Source organism: Dromiciops gliroides, chromosome 3 (genome assembly GCF_019393635.1).
Source record: "Dromiciops gliroides isolate mDroGli1 chromosome 3, mDroGli1.pri, whole genome shotgun sequence".
Classification (NCBI taxonomy): Eukaryota; Metazoa; Chordata; class Mammalia; order Microbiotheria; family Microbiotheriidae; genus Dromiciops; species Dromiciops gliroides.
In genome coordinates, this window is record NC_057863.1 from 334,673,586 (window position 1) to 334,688,183 (window position 14,598).

General features: G+C 43.9%; 1 protein-coding gene and 1 pseudogene across 4 annotated transcripts in view; both read right to left on the bottom strand.

The window, feature by feature from the left end:
* SEMA5B (semaphorin 5B) overlaps nucleotides 1–14,598 on the bottom strand; it is a 198,173-nt gene that overhangs the window by 141,232 nt on the left and 42,343 nt on the right. The window lies entirely within an intron of this gene.
* Nucleotides 9,420–10,518, bottom strand: LOC122747559 (annotated as a pseudogene).

Genomic DNA, 14,598 nt, shown 5'->3' on the forward strand with positions numbered 1-14,598 from the left:
CAAAATAGGTGCTACTATTACCCCCCATTTTACAGATGAGGAAACTGAGGTTAAGTGACTTGCTCAGGATCACAAAGCTCATAGGTGGCTGAGGCAGTATTTGACTTCCCGAGTTGAGGGTCAGTGTTCTATCTACCTGACTCCAGGCAATCAAAAACAGACTAAAGAGCATAAGTTGGGGGAAGTTCAGTGCCCTTGTGATCATAGCATTTAGAGGTGGGAGGAACTTTAGAGATCATCTAATCCAACCCCCTCATATTACAAATGAAGAAACCAAGACCCAGAGAGATTAGGTAATATACCCAGGGCTGTACAGAGTACAGAGTATAGAGATGAGTCAGAATTTAAACCCACGTCATTTGATTTCCAATTCAGCTCTCTTGTCACTTTATCATTCAACCCTGTCCATCATCAGGGGCAGGGAAATAAACAAAGGAGTTATTTCTTGGTATGGAATATTTGTTAAATTCTTTTTTTCCCCCTTACTTGAAATTTTTTTTCATTTCATTATGAACCTATTAACAAATAAGAACACTTTAATGTACAAAGAACAAAGAAGATGATTACATATGAAGCTAAATTTCTGTTATATACCTTTTTTCAGCATATATTAAATTTAATGGGGGTAATAACAATAGTGCCATTCCTTTGTGTCCTTTTGGGGTGCTTCTTGTTTGCTTCCAGGATAAAATGATGAACCTGTAGTCAGAAAGACCTGAATCCAAATCCTGGCTCAGATATTTACTCATTATGTGATCCTGGGCAAGTCATTTAACTTCTGTCTATCTCGGTTTCTTCACCTATAAAATGGGGATAATAGCACCTAATCTCCCAGGGTTGTGAGGATCAAATGAGATAAACATTTGGGAAGTGCTCAGCATAGTGCTGGGCACTTAATAAATGTTCATTTCCTTCCTTCTTTTCTTTCTTACTTCCTTCTCCTTCTGGAATACTTGATGGATTACTTGTTCATCCCAGGCCCTCACTACTCAAAAATGCCAGGAAAAAACCCCTAGGAACCTAGGAATCAAGAGGCCAGGGTTCCAACTCTAACTCTGAGCCTTAGTTGTTCTATGACCTTGGGAAGGTTGCTTATTCTTTCTGGGTCTGCAACATTGTCAATTTCTATGAAATAGTTTGATGTGGTGTGGGGCGTGTGGCACCTAGAAAGTATTTAATATTTGTTGGTTGACTGATTGATTGAGACAGGAAGGGTCAGCACCTAAAGGAAACTCCTGCAGATTGGGAGTTCCTAGAAATTTTAATGCTGAAAACCCGGCCCAAGCTGAGTACTTAGAATTCACCTCACTTGTGCATAAGCTCAATTTCCCCCCATCACTATCCCCCTCCCCTCCAATTCATCTGACTGCAAAGATTAGCTGTGGATCTGAATTTACTTTGCCTGTTGGAAAGCAGTGGAAAAAGACAGGGAAGGGTCCTGCCTGAGAAGATAAAGGGGAGAAAGTCCATGAACCCAGGGATTCCAATCTTGGAGAATCAATTTGCCAGGTAACAGCACTGAAGAGGAAATAAGTATAAATGGGGTGGGGGGCACTAATTAAGGGAGTTTGTGTTTTGAGAGCTGCACCAAGGACAGTGTCTCTTTGATCAGAGAAGCAGCTGTCATAGGAAGCACATCGACCCAGGTTTGACTCAGCAGTTTGATACTAGCGTGAACTCGGGCAAGTCATTTTACTTTTCTGAACTAAAATGGGGGGGGGGAGAGGTAATGTTGGAGGCAGGTAGATGTAAAAGTGTTCTATGCCTAGAGTTAGGAAGACCTGAGTTCAAATCCAACTTCATACACTTACTAGTTAAATGACTGTGGGCAAGTCACTTAACCCTGTTTGCCTCAGTTTCCTGATTGTAAAATGAGCTGGAAAAGGAAATGGCAAACCACTCCAGTATCTCTGCCAAGAAAACCCCAAATGCGCTCATGAAGTGTCAGACTTACTAAATCAACTAAACAACAATATGGTTATTATTCAGAGTCAGAGGACTTGGACTAAAATCCCAACCTTGCCTCTTAGTAACTATTGTTTCCTCAGGCAAGTGATGTCATCTCTATAGGTTTCAGTTTCCTCATCTATAAAACGAAAGGGCTGGACTTAAATGACCTCTGAGGTCCCTTCTAGATCTTAGTCCTAGGAGCCACCATCCCCCTGGGCACCTTGAGTCGATTGGTCTCTTGCAAATGGAATCTTCTTCAGCATTTAATAGAAGCCACCCAATGTTAGATTAGAATCTGCTTTTAGATGGGAGAAAAGAGAGACAAGCACAGGGCCACCAGGACTCCCAAGTCAGAGTGTGCCATGCTGTACCAGCAAGGTCAGTCAGATGCCAGATTCACCTGCCTTTGGCATTTAAACTCCTCAAAAAACATTGAACTTCCTTTCATACACAGGGTCACAAAGGTTTCCCTCCATCTCTCTCTCTCTGTGTCTGTGTCTGTGTGTCTGTCTGTCTGTATCTCTCTAGATCCAGCCAAGCCATAAATCTTGTCTACCCAGGGGTGCTGGCTGCCCTGACCCAGCTCTGTGCTTCTCTCTACATCCCTCCCCCCAATCTTTCACCAGAGCTGAGAGAGACAGAGACAGACAGACAGACAGACAGACAGACAGACAGACACACACACACACACACACACACACACAGAAAGAGAGAGCAGAGTAGAGTAAGCTGAGATGGAGGAGAGGGTTGAAGAGCTGATTCCAGGTCATCCCAAAGCCATGACAAGCACACAATATTCATGACAGGGTATTCAACTTGTACTAGTTGCTTACTATGTATAAGGCTCTGTCCAGAAGGGAGAAACCATTTGGAGATTGCATTCCCTATTCTTTTACTTTCTTAAAAAACTGTTTTATTGATGCTCTTGGTTTTTTTTTTACATGCACTTTTACTACCCAATGTTTCCCCCTCAAGAATACTCTCCCTTACATCAAAGCACAATTACATAAAACAAATCAAGACCTCAGCCATATCTCAACTCATTCTACAGGCTACATTCTACTCTCTACTGAGAGAAAAGTATTTTTCTATTTCCCCCTCCCTAATTTTCATAGAATACTAAAGCTAGAAATGATCTTGGAAGTTACTGAGTTCAACTTCCTCATCTTATAGGGTAAACCCAGTCTCATTCAGGGGAAGAGACTTTCTCAGGTTGACACAGCTAGTTAGCCTGAGAACTGGTTTTGGTCCTAGGAAACCCAGGTATACCAACTCCCAGTCCTTTCTTCCCATCATATTATATGATCTATTCTCCCTGACCATTCTCCGCTCCTTTGTTCCCCAACATTTGGGCAATGACTTTACTCACCCTCTTGGGTCCCTAGAGATTCTTTTTTTTTTTTTTTTAGTGAGGCAATTGGGGTTAAGTGACTTGCCCAGGGTCACACAGCTAGTAAGTGTTAAGTGTCTGAGGCCGGATTTGAACTCAGGTACTCCTGACTCCAGGGCCGGTGCTCTATCCACTGCACCACCTAGCTGCCCCCCTAGAGATTCTTAAGCCCCAATACCAAGGGTCTCGCATAGTTCCATTACTGCCAACTAAAAACAGGAGAAGTTTTATGTTCCCTTCTCAGAAATGACCACCAATAAGAGCAGGCAAGCCATGCCTTGGCAGCTAGGTGGTACAGTGGATAAATTTCTGGGCCTGTAGACAGGAAGACCTGAGTTCAAATTCAACCTCGGACACTGGCTGTGTGACCCTGCATAATATGTCACTTAATGCTACTTGCCTCAGTTTCCTCATTTGTAAAATGAGCTAGAGAAGGAAATGGTACTTTGCCAAGAAAACCTTAAATGGGGTCATGAACAGTTGGACACTTCTGGACAAGCTTATGATTTGGCTTGTCAGAAAAATGGACTTTGAAGGAATCGTTTGGACAGTGCAGAGCTGAGGTGAAGGTCGAATGGTTATTCAGCAGACCCATTAAGTGCCTGATACTTTAATGTTTTAAGAATCAACCTCCTAGGAGAGTATAATAGGAGTTTTGTTACTGTTTCTTGTTTTGTCATTGTCAATGCATACCTAAGAGCCTTATGTTTTAAGATTTTTGCATGGAAGACATAAATAGCTATTCTTTACCTAGTCTTTGTTCCACACTAAATAATTTTCTACTTCATTTTGGGGAGAGCTTTGCTATCAGCCAAACCTAAGCTTTAAGTGATTTTTCCCTGGGGTTCTGTCCTGGGCAGGGACATGAAGTGAAAGAGACAGGAAGAAGTAACTTCTCTTTTAGAAGCCAGGCTCCCCCAGGACCAAAACCAGTTCTCAGGTGAGCCTAGAACTTGGGCCGCTTAGTGGGAGAGTGTGCCCAGCCCCACTCTAGACTAGTGATTCTCTTTTGTTACAAAAGGAACTATCAGAGAAAGGATTGCCTCTCCTCTCCCCTTCTTTCCCTTCCTCTCCTCCACCATTTTCTGATTCTTCTCAGCTCTCCCTCTCCATTTTTCTTTTCCTCTCAGAATGTCAGGGCTGGAAGAGAGCTTAAAGATCATTGAATCCAACCCCCTCCTTTTAAAGAAAGTTTATTTTTCTTGTTGCTGGCCCTGCAAGGGGAAGTGACTTTCTGAAGGTTACATTAACTAGTTCTCCATCTTCTGGCCTCTCTTTCCTCTTAGTCTGGAATGAAAAGGGTGAAAAATGATCAGGGAAAAGTTTTTAGGCTTGTAGGAAGGGTTGAAAGAGAAGGCAAATCCCACTTTCTGCAAGGCTTTCCCCAGGAAGATTGTCTTCCATTTACTCTGTATTTACATGTGGTCTCTCCCATTGGAGCCTGGCCTCTTGGAGGGTAAGCAATGCTTTCCCTTTCTTTGAATCTCCAACACTTAGTGCGGTGCAGTGTCTGTGACACAGTAAGAGCTTAATGAATGCTTTTTGATGGATTGAACATCCTGGATTGTTAGTATCTATGATTAGATGATTCTTCATATCAGACACTACTGGAGCAGGACACAAACAAGCGGCTAGCTGTTCTCTCTCCCTCTCCCTTTCACTCTTCCTCTCCTCTCTTTTTCTTCTTCCCTCTCCTTTCCCTCTCTCTTCGTGTCTCCAGCTCTTTCCCTTCTTCCCTTTCTCCTCCATTTCTCTCTCTCCTCCCTTTCACTCTTCTTCTCCTTTTTCTCCTTCCCTTTCCTTTCTCTCTTTGTGTCTCTAGCTCTTTTCCTTCCTCCCTCTTTCTTCTCTCTCTCTCTCTCTCTCTCTCTCTCTCTCTCTCTCTCTCTCTCTCCCTCTCCCCCACTCTCTCCCTTTCCCTCTCCCTTCCTTCTTTCTTCCCTCTCTGTCTCCCAACCTCTCTCAATAGCAAAGGTGTTCTTTCCCTGAATAAAGCTTAGGCCTGACTTCATCTGGAAATGAAAGCTCAGGACCAAGGGGCACATGGTGCAGATAACAAAGACCCTAGCAGTCATAGAGTTAGAAGACCTGACTTTAAACTTCCTAACCTACCTCTAGGTCTCTTTATATGATCCCTTCCTCTAGTCCACATAAATGCGAGCCTCCCCACTCAATTATCAGGGAGGAAGATTATCCAGCTTCTTTGAATGACCCATCCCACAGGTTCCTGTGTCTGGCTACTGAGTAGGTCTTCCTTCTGTTCATCCTCAGTCTTTATGTTGTGATATGACATGGCTGCATTTCTTGCTTTGGGGGCAGATGGATAGGTCAGCCTTAGTCCTTTCAGCCTACCTTTCACCAAGTTGAATAATCCATGCTGCTTTACCTTCCCCTCTGTCTATAGCTCAGTCCTTACTTCTCCCAACAGCCTCTTTGGGTTAGGCAACCTGGTGTGAGGAAGAAAGCACTGTATTGGCAGCTTGATCTGGCTTTTAGTTTCTGTACTAATTCCTTAGGCAAGTGTCACTTCATCTATCTTAGCCTAAATTTCTTCACCTGTAAAATGATGAGGATGAGACTAGATAATGTCTAAGATCCCCTTGAGCTCAAAAATTATTATTCAATGACTTGTTCAAGGTCATGCTGTGAGTTAATGTCTCTAGATTACACTATACTGTAGATTTCTAGCCAGTTTTCTTTCCACAGACATCATCAAGGACCTTTCTGGTTGGAACTCACCACTCGGTACCCTTGTATGGTCACTTCACTTAGGACTGGTGTTGTATAGGTATTAACTGCTTCAAACCATTTTTAAAAAAATTATTTATTTATTTATTTTGCAGGGCAATGGGGGTTAAGTGACTTGCCCAAGGTCACACAGCTAGTAAGTGTCAAGTGTCTGAGGCCGGATTTGAACTCAGGAACTCCTGCATCCAGGCCCGGTGCTTTAACCACTGCGCCATCTGGCCGCCCCACTTCAAACCATTTTTACAAATGAACTTTGATTTCTGGCTGCCTGTAAACTCCTTGATATGCACAGCTGCAACTTGTTCTTTAATAGCTTTGTGGGCTGCTATCTTGTCTGGAGTAATATTTTGTAGGCCTTTGCATGTGTTATCTTTATTTTTAATAATTCTTGAATGGGTTCCTATTTAATGTCATTGTAATAAAATGGTTATAATAGCATGCATAGAATTGGTTCATTAGAATAAGGGATGGGTCCTAAACAAATGAAAGGACATTAGATTGTTAGACCTAGGCCGCTAGGTGGCGGAATGGAGAGAGCATTGGATTTAAGAGTCAGAAACACCTGAGTTCAAATATGGCCTCAGACACTTACTAGATGTGTGACCCTGGGTATATCATTTCACTTTTCTGTGTGTTGTTTTTCTCATCTGTAAAATGAGGATAATAATAGTACCTACCTCCTAGGACTGTTCTGAGGATAAAATGAGATAATATCTGTAAAGCACTTTGCAAACTTTAAAGCGCTATGGAAATGCTAACTATTGTTAACTAATTAGTTATAGTGTAATCTGTATCATTAATAAATTTCCCATGGAAAAGTCTAAGTAACCATGAACAATTTCTGTTCTACTCTTTGGATGAACTGTGTCTCATGAAACTTTGTATTCACTTCCTTTTCATTCTTTATCTCTGGGCAAAATGAAACTGGAAATAACAACAACAAAAAGAAGTATGTGCTATATCATAATGCATTCATTTATTCTCTGTTCCCAGAGTGTCTGAATTTCTTTTATTTTTTTTCTTTCTAATATCCTCTGAATTTAGTGGGTTGATAACTGGACACATGTACAAAATCTAACCCACATCATTCTCAATCAGAAGGCTGGAGGCTAGGGGACAGGGAAGGTAGGAGGCAGTTACATTGAGGTCCTGATGAATGCAGATAATGAGTCCTCCTGAAATGGTCACATATTTGAATTCACACTATTCTAAGTTATAATTGGTTCCAGCCTAATGGAAATGTGCAGTGCAAATTCAAATAATACAACCACTCCAGGGGATTTGTTATCCACACTAATCAAGACCTAGCTGTACTGGCTTTTCAGGGAGCCACAGAGGCTGTGTGTTCTAGTAGCCAGCCACTCGAGGAACCACATCAGGGCCACACTATGGTCACAAAACTCAGAGATCAATGCTGGGCTGGGCTGGACAAGATGGCAGGTGAGGGAAGTCAGGGGCCTTGAAGGCCTAAGGATCCTGGGCTACTCTGTTCATCCCCTTTGTGATAGTGTTGGTCCTTACCTAGTGTAGGGGCTTATGCTGGGAAGTGTACAGAGATGCAGGATGGAGGAGATTACAGAAGGAAAAAAAGGAAGGAAAGAAGGAAGGAAGGGAGGAAGGGTGAGAGGGAGGGAGGAAGGAAAGAAGGAAGGAAGGAAACAAACATTTATTACACACCCACTATATTCTAGATCCTGTGTTACGATGCTTTACAAATCTCTCATTTGATTCTCCCCCAAATCAAGGTAGGTAGGTGATATTATTATGTCATTTTATAGTTGAGGAAACTGAGGCAGGAAACTGACTTGTCCAGGATCACAGCTAGTAAGTGTCTGCAGTTGGATATGAACCAGAGTCTTCTTGACTCCAGGCACAGTGCTCTATCCCCTGTGACACCTCAATGCTTCTAGGGAGGAGTGGTGGCAGATAGTCCAACCTGGATCTTCCCTAAGGGAGTATCCTGGTTTGGGAAGGAGTGAGGCTGTGGTTAGGCAGCTAGCAGCATGTTACAAAAATGCATTAGGGCCAATGTAACCCACCCATTTGATGACATCAGCACCACAAAGTTCATGGAGGTGGGAGAGGGGGTCCATTTCTCCTGTTGTTTGGTTGGAGAGCAGCTCAACCTCCAAACTAAGAGGAGAGAGAACTTGTCCCAGGAATGGAGAATAGCAAATGCAAAAGCACAAAGAGGGGACTTTAGCATTTTGTGTCTGAGGAATTGTAAGTAGGCTAAGGTTAACATATGATAAAGTGTCAGAAGACTGGAAAGGTAGGAGAAGCCAGGTTGTAAAGGGTTTGAAATGCTAAAGAGAAGACTTTATATTTGATCCTAGAGATAACAGAGAGCCAGTGGATTTGACTGTCAAGAGGTGATAAGGGTCTGTATTAGAATAGAGAAAAGGGGATGTGTAGGAGAGATGTTGCAGAGAAGAACCCACAACATTTAACAACTGATTGGATATGTGGAGTGAGTGCTAGCGAGGAGTCAAGGATGACATCTAGGTAAATGGGGGGATGGTAGTATCCTGAATTCTCTCCAAAGTGGCTGTATTTCTTGATTGGGAAAAGGAAGAGGGAGATCGTGAATCCCTAGATTGTGGACTGGTCAGGAGGGATGGACGCTCTTCCAAATACCCAAACATTGAGAGTCAGAGTCACATGTCCTTCTGATCTCCAAGTTCTAGTTTCCTCTAGAAATCACAATTGGGGAGATGAAAGATCTGTCCCTCCCTCCCATTCCCATACCTAACCCATCCCCTCCAACCCTAACTCTCCAAACTTTCTCATTCTCAACCACAGCAAAAAAGACAGCCCTAGCCACAGCATCTCAGAATGGCCGTTAATATTAACGGCATCTTCAATCAACCAAAAGGTTGAATGTGTTCAATATTTTATTTAAACTGGCATGTAAAAACTTTAATAATGCCCTGTCCTTTTCAAAGTCAGAGTAACTTTTAAATAACAGCCTGGTCTTAACAGGGCTGGGGGCAGAATATCCTCCCAGAGAAAGGCAGATGAGGTGGAAGGGAGAAAGCATTAGCTTCTGTCTGCCCCATTTTTATTATTTCCTCAACGTTATTTCCTATTATCTTCCTCATCCTTCTCTCACTACTGTAGTCAAATGACTTGGGTTCATACCCAAAGTCTTGATGACTGGGTGTCCAGAAAGTGGGCACTTCCAGGGGGATATAGAGTGAATATAATTTCGATAGCTTTTCCCTTTTTAATTTCTTCAGAGTGAATTTCATTGTATTCTAATTTATTTATATATTCCCTCCCTCAATTAAAATGTGAAATCCTTGATGGTAGAGACTGTATTTTCCTGTAGTCAAATGACTTGGGTTCTAATCCCAATTCTACCACTGGCACTCCTAAAAATCAGTGATTCCTTCATTCCTACCATGTGCTTGACCTTCAATGAGATAGCATTCTCACTAGTCTTAAACTCAGCTTTTCCCTTCATGTAGAGATCCAGTTGTACCCCACTTGTAGTCTTCAGCATTGGGATCTGGAGCTCAGTTTTCTGGGCTATCAATAAAAGGTTGAAATTGGACTTGATGGTGACTCTGTCCTCTCTTTTTGTTCATCCTGACTTCCTCTCCAGGGAGACCACCTGGAATGGAAAGATGATATAGGTGCTGGTTCAGTATCTCATAGTCTCAAACTCTCCATAAGGTGGAATGAAAGTGATGAGCTTTGTTCAGAGTGAAGCTGTACATATCAGTGGAAGGTACATCCATCTTTGGCTGTGAACTCCTTTCCACCCTTACCAAACTCTTCCCTTGGGGCCATGCCCCTGCCCTGCTTCTCAATGACAATCTTGTTGTTCATCCCAAACTTACACTTAGGTTTGCTCTTCATTACAACACAACCCTCGAGGAGACACAAGCATATCTAGAAAGAGATCATTTAGATGATATCTGATGCCCTCGTTCCACAGATTAATTTGCCAACACCTGGCTGGTGATCTGAAACCATTCTTCCTTTGTCCAAGACTGATTCTTGATGCTCTGCTGAGTGACACTGATTTTTAAAGCTCCTGTCTCTGGATTTTATGGTTAGCCAAAGTCCAGGATCTCATCCAGCAGATTGTAGATGAGGACAAAATTGTTCTTGATGTTCTCCTTACTGTTGTTGCCAAAGAAGGCAGCCATAATGCCACATATCTTATTAAAGAACTCTGAGACCATGGGGGCATTGGCCTTTCACTTGGAGGCAGCAGCCAGCCAGATGTTGGAGTTGTTGACATGGAAGAAGGTAGATGTGGGTGATGTTAGTGACAAGGAATGATGGGGTAGAGCACCTGCTGCTCCCAATGGATCATGTGGATTTGGAAGGCATTCACAGTATCCTGCCTAATATCTCTGTAGCCCTGGGAGATAAGCACCCTTCTCCTTACAGTTGTAGATGAATAACCTTCCAATCATGATGTTAATTCAGTCTGTTTTACCCATGACTCTAAGAATAGATCTGGTGCCATGATTCATCTGACATGAATTTGAGACCATTCCCTAGTGTCATAGAGTGGAAAGAGTATTGACTCTGAAGTCAGAGCACCTGGGTCCAAACACTCTCTCTGATACTTACCATTCATGTGATCTTGAGCAAGATACTCTATTTTGTCACCTGTAAAATGAAGGTGTGACTGGATAACCTACTCAGTACCTCCCAATTCGAACTCTATGATTGTTGTTGCTGTTCAGTCATGTCTGACACTTGTGACCCCCATTTGGGGTTTTCTTGCCAGAGATACTGTTGTGCTTTGCCATTTCCTTCTCCAGCTCATTTTATAGATGAGGGAACTGAGGCAAACAGGGGGAAGTGACTTGCCCAGGGTCACCCAGCTAGGAAGTGTCTGAGTCCAGATTTGAACTCAGGAAGATGAATCTTCCTGACTCTAGGCCCAGAGCTCTGTGCCCTATGGTGTCACATAGCTGCCCCTATTTCCATGATGCTAAAGAGGCAAATTTAGGCTCTACTTCAGGCTTGCTATCCTAGTGCTATCCACATGTAACATGGCTCTCGAAGAAGGTAGCAGGTCTTCAGACAGAGGCTTGGTGACCACTCATCAGGTATGTTGGACAGGATTCCTTTTTGGGTATGGGTTGGACTACTCAATAATAATAACTCTATATTGTAGGGGAAGTTGGTTGGTGCAGTGGATAGAGCACTTGGATAGGAATCAAAAAGACTCATCTTCCTGAGTTCAAATCTAGTCTTAGATACTTACTGGTTGGGTAACCCTGGGCAAATCACTTCACCTTGTTTGCCTTAGTTTCCTCACCTGTAAAATAAGCTGGTGAAGGAAATGGCAAACCGCTCCAGTATCTTTGCCAAGAAAACCCCAAATGGGGTCACAAAGTGTTGGACACAATTGAAAACAACTAAACGGCAATATTTGACATTGTAAGTGCTTGTTTGGTCCTCACAAGGACCCTATGAGATATATTATCTCCATTTTCCAGATGGGGAAACTGAGGGTGAGAAGGGATAAGTGACTTGCCTAGGCTCACAAAGCTGGTAAATATCTGAGGGGGAATTTGAACTCAAGTCGTCCTGATTTTAAGCCCAGCATGCTCTATCCACTAGACCACACTGGATCTCAAGGTCACACAGGAACATTAGGCAGCAGAGGGGAAATCTGAACATGTGTCTTTTGATTTCACGTTCAGCTCTCTTGCCACCATGCTGCTGCCTTTCAGGGGGAGGGAAGTAAGAATTCCAAGAAAGGATCGGTCAATGGTATAAAAACCGTGTGAGAGCAAGTAGAATAAAGATTGAGAAAAGCCCACAAAATTTGGTAATTAGATGTCCTGGGTGACCTTTGAAAGAGCAGTGCAGTGAAGTATTGGGGGTGGAAGCCAGATTGCAGGGGATTAAGATCATTGGTGATGAAGTAGAAGCAGTGGGTGGTGGACCACTTGTTCAGAAAATTTGGCAGTGAAGAGGAGAAAGAGGATAGAAACCAGAGGGCCCGTGGGGTCAGGCAAAGGGTTTTCCAGGCAGGGGAGCCCTGGTCTCAGCTCTGCCATGTACTTTCTGTCTGACCATTGTAAGCTCACTGACTCAGATTTAGAGCTTGAGGGGCAGCTAGATGGCGCAGTGGATAGAGCACCGGCCCTGGAGTCAGGAGTACCTGAGTTCAAGTGCGGCCTTAGACACTTAACACTTACTAGCTGTGTGACCCTAGGCAAGTCACTTAACCCCAATTGCCTCACTAAAAAAAAAAAAAAGATTTAGAGTTTGAAGGGACCTCAGAGGCCATCTAGTGAACCCCACCCTCCTTTTCCTGATGAGGAAACTGAGGCTCAAGGAGATGAAATGACTTGTCAGTCAGGACTTGGAATTCAAAAGACCTGAGTTCAAATCATGCCATAGAAACTTAGTAGATGTGTGACCCCCGAGCCAGTCATTTCATCTCTTTGGGCCTTAGTTTCCTGATCTGTAAAATGGGGATAATTCCCATGGTTGTTGTGAGGCTCAAATGAGATAATATCTGTAAAGCAATATTTGTAAACCTTAAAGCACTCTATAAATGCTAGTTTTATTCTTATCATTATCATTATCATTATTACCATCATTTTTATTTTCATTACCCAAGGTCACAAAGGCAGTAAGCATAAGAGCTAGGATTCAAACCCCATTTCCCCTGACTCCAGTCAATGCTCTTTCCACTGTCCCACCACTCACCACTTCCTCAGCCTCAGTTTGCCATCTGAAAAATTAAAAAAAAAAGAATGGACTTAATGATTTCTAACTCTAAGGATCTGTGATTCTGGGATCAGAGGCAGAGAGGAGAAAAAGCCTAGTGATGTTGGAGTGGGAGTAGATAAATGACTCTACAAGAAACAATTGTTTCCCTCAGTCCCTGAGCTCCTTTGGGACCGGGTAGGGAGGGGGGGGGTTGGTATGTAGAAACCAGGAGATGGGCTCTCTCTCTCCAGCTGCAGGGAGAGTGGCAGCAGCTGCCAAGGGATGGAGGGGCACAAATGAAGGGACAGCTCTGTGCCTAATAGTCTCTGCTTCCCCCTACTGCAGATGGGCCTTTGATGTCAGCCTGGGCTTCCAGGCTGGACAGAGAGCACAGTCTGCTCCATCAATGCCACCCGGTTTTCAATGAGGTTGCAATAAGATGCAGCCTGTGTTTGCCCACTGCAGGGCAATTGCTTTTATGGCTGGCAAGGAATCAAGGAGGACTGCCTCAGCCCCGAGGATGAAAGGCAGTTTTACCGAGGCTTCTATTAATGCATCCACAGTGCCCTCCCAGAGGATAGGCTCCCCAGTGTGGGGTAGACAGAGGCCTTTGACTTGGGCCTCGCCTTGCTCCAGAGCCTCTCCTCTGGGGCAGAGCAGGGCAGGGAAAGGAAGGGGCGCTCTGAGGGGCCTGCGAGCCCGGGAGTTAGGCTGAGAAGGGCCAGATTATTGGTAGACACTGCGGGGGGTGGGGGGGGGTGGCGGTCATCTATGCACTTAAACTGCCCAGGACCTCTCTCTTACCAGGAGGAGAATTCGGGGCTCCCCTCCAGCTGTGCCACAGACCAAAGCCATACCTAGGAATTTTTTTTCAACTCAGGCCAAGACAATTGGGAGGGAGATGACATGCGAGGGAGGTATGAGTGGGAGAGGGGGCGGGCAGTGACAGGCACAGAAGAGAGTCCATACTCAGATGGGCCAGCTATGTGCCTGTGGAAAAATCAAGGGCGCTCCACATCAGGGGTAGGGAGGAGATTGCAGGGGGAAGGCAGGTTGGGAGCCCCTCAGAGCTTTTCCTTCTGCCTTCTTTTTGGTAACCTCACTGCTTGGCACATAGTAGCTCCTCAATAAATGCTTCTTGACTGACTGCTGGAGGATAGGTTGCCCCTCACCACATTGGCACCCTGGTGCAGAGCTCCATCCACCCTTTGCTAGTTACCAGTTAGGGATCTGCCACAGACAATGTAGAGTTAGCTCCCTCCAGGCCCGGGTGCTGTGTAAATAAACAACTTCCCCCACTCCATTTTTCTCACCTCCTCTTCCCCAATCTGCACTAACCCTTCTGTTTGTGCTAAATGACTTATTTACTTCATTATCATGCCTATCCAATGCTTGGTCAGCCATGGAATCCTGGAATGTTAAAAAGCCGGAAGATACCCTAGAGACAAGACTGTAAGCATTCATCATAACAGCTCGCATTTATGGAGCCCTTTAAATTTACACGGGGAGTTCCTCACCATAGTTCCACAGGGAACTAGATCAGTGACTATGAACTCCATTTTATAGACCAGGAAACTGAGGCTCGGGGAATTTAATGATTTTTCTCTGGGTCACATAGCTAATGAGTACTGGGTCCAAAAAGACTTAATGCTCTCACCATTACACCCATAAAATTATAGAATCTTTGAGTAAGAGGATCATAGACTAAGTGCTGGAAGGGATCTTGGAGGTTATCTAGTCCAATCCTCTCATTTTACAGATGGGGAAACCAAGGCCCAGAGAAGTTAAAAAAAAAGTCACACAGGTAAGAAGTG